The sequence below is a fragment of the Engraulis encrasicolus genome, chromosome 24 (assembly GCF_034702125.1).
Source record: "Engraulis encrasicolus isolate BLACKSEA-1 chromosome 24, IST_EnEncr_1.0, whole genome shotgun sequence".
Classification (NCBI taxonomy): Eukaryota; Metazoa; Chordata; class Actinopteri; order Clupeiformes; family Engraulidae; genus Engraulis; species Engraulis encrasicolus.
The window spans coordinates 9,637,177-9,639,676 of NC_085880.1; the positions used below are offsets into that span (position 1 = coordinate 9,637,177).

At 39.6% G+C, this 2,500-nt stretch overlaps 1 protein-coding gene across 6 annotated transcripts in view; it reads right to left on the reverse strand.

Annotated features, from left to right (window-relative positions):
* The window catches only part of LOC134441038 (1-phosphatidylinositol 4,5-bisphosphate phosphodiesterase epsilon-1-like), a 126,836-nt gene that overhangs the window by 72,961 nt on the left and 51,375 nt on the right, over positions 1–2,500 (reverse strand). The gene's annotated exons all lie outside the window — the stretch shown is intronic.

Consider the following 2,500-nt stretch of genomic DNA (forward strand, 5'->3'; position numbering starts at 1 on the left):
ACAGTATAATCAGGGGTGATAGTGAAAAAAATCCTGAGCCTGAACTTTTTCCCCAACTCTAACGACTATGACAAAATACTGCATAGTGACGTACCGTAGGCCTATTTTGACAAATTATTCAAACATTTAATAGTGTATGACCATTATTCAAGCCTGATAGCAGAAGAAAACCCTGGACCTGTAACACTTTCTGAGATAAGAATAACCTAATGGCTAATTATTATCAATGTTTTTATTTTTGCAAACTCTGTCAATCCTGAAATCAGGCATGGAGCCTGAATACTATCAGCCCTGTATAATGTATATAAGCAGATGAATCACATTACATTACATTACACTTAGCTGACGCTTTTATCCCAGTGCGACTTAGTGTTATTTACAGAGTAATGGTTACAGTCCCTGTGGCGTTTGGTGCCTTGCTAAAGGGCACCTCAGTCATGGAGTGAGGTAGGGAGTGGATGCGTGGGATTCAAACCTGCAACCCTCTGATCTAAAGCCCATCTCTTTAAACATTAGGACACGGCTACTAAATGAACATCAAGGGATGTAGAGTCTAGAGACTGACTCCATTTACAGTTCTGTACACTGTACCAGGCGCGGAGTGGCCGTTGGGAGATCGGGGACTTGTCCCGGTGGGCCGCGGCCATGAAATGTAATAATGCGGCCGCACAGCGTTCTTCACCGGCCCTTTCGTTTTGACTTTGGTCTTATTAGCACTGACTTCCCACTTTCCACTTCCCTGTATTTCAATATTGCAGACTAGCCAGTATTTATACCGCATACCAGACGGCAATACCTCACTGACGGTGTCAAACAGTAAATTGGCCACACCCCTTCTCTACTGATAATTTTCATACACCGTAGATCGCGGAAGTTTACAAGATCTTAGTAACACAGTTTTGTTTTCAGTATTTGAAGAACCTGTGATATGTATATTGGTTACCAAAGGATGGAAATATTAATAAATTATGATTTATTTTCCGATTTCCACACGACTGTTACAGTTTACAGTCTTTCCAGTCCATTCACTTGCTCTGTGGTTATTGACTTGGGTTACGAACAGACTCCACCAAGTGGTAAGGAAGAGAACTGCGCCTAACAGAAGCAATGGGTTTTGTTTTGATTTTTTAGACCGTCAGTATATCTCCTTATAGTCGAAATAATATTATTATCATACATATATTTATATGTGGTACATTTAGGATGTAGCCTATGTCTGAAGAAATGGAACAAAATAATTACCACACAAGATTCTGATGTGACCAGTGCTGGGTGTGTAGCCTAAGCTGTGGATTAAAGTAGAGTGATTGCAAGAAACAAAGACATTTGCTGCGACAAAGACAGCGTTTTAAGGTAGGCCTACACCGTTTGGTTATACATTTTGTTGACTTATGGTTGTGGTTTGAAGTAGCTATTAGGTTTGGCTTATTTGCTGCATGGTGGGTTTATTGCACAATGTAGACAGACTTATAAGCTATAGGCTACTATACTATATTTTGTAAGCCTACTCTTCTAAAAATCCCCACACTCAAAACTTTGTGCCCATGCTCATCCTGTCTTCCTTAAACGATATTTCAATTTCAAACTGTCAAAATGACAGTGGAGTGCACATTTGCATGGAACAGTAGCGTGATGTAGCCTAACCTAGTAGGCCTATGAATGCTTTGGACTGTGATGATGGCTCCAGTGGTGTAGTCTACTTTTTGAAGTGGGTATACTGTATATTTGAGCATTTTTTGATGTGTGTATAGTCTACTGTATATATTTGTGCTATTGTAAATAATGGATCAATCAATTTTAAGTGGGTATACTGTAATCCCTGAAATTTTGAAATATATATATATACATATATATATACCTGCGTTTTACGTAGACTACACCACTGGCTGTGCATTTCATCAAGGTGTAGGCTACAATTCTCCACTTCAGGTTGATATTTTGACAACACTAATGTCCACATGTAGTACGACTGCAGATTTCGTGGCTTTTGTCTTTTTGGTTAGGAAACCATGTTGTTCGCTTTGTTTTTTTTTTGTTTTTTTTTTTTTTTAAAAGAGGGCCGCCAAGGGGAAAATTCTCCCGGTGGGAAAAGGTGGGCCACTCCGCCCCTGATCTGTACGTATTGTAGGGGAGAGAATTGTCAGCCAATCTCGAACAATAGTAAGTATCTGACAAAGTGATAATGCCTCATTACTGTCCAACTGAGTTTGAAGAGAAAAATACCCACTACCTATCAGCTTGTTTCAAACAGAAGGCAAAGGAACACAGACATGAATCAGCTCCATAATATAGACCAAAATCAAGAATATAGTTGTCATCAATTATTTATTAAATATTGAATATTTCCACTTTCCACCAAAATTCACACAAAGAAGCTGTCATGAACCAGAGACAGGGGTGTGTGCACCAGACCACAGAGAGATAAACAAGGATGGAGTGAGAATGTCTCTCTCTCTCTCTCTCTCTCTCTCTCTCTCTCTCTCTCTCTCTCTCTCTCTCT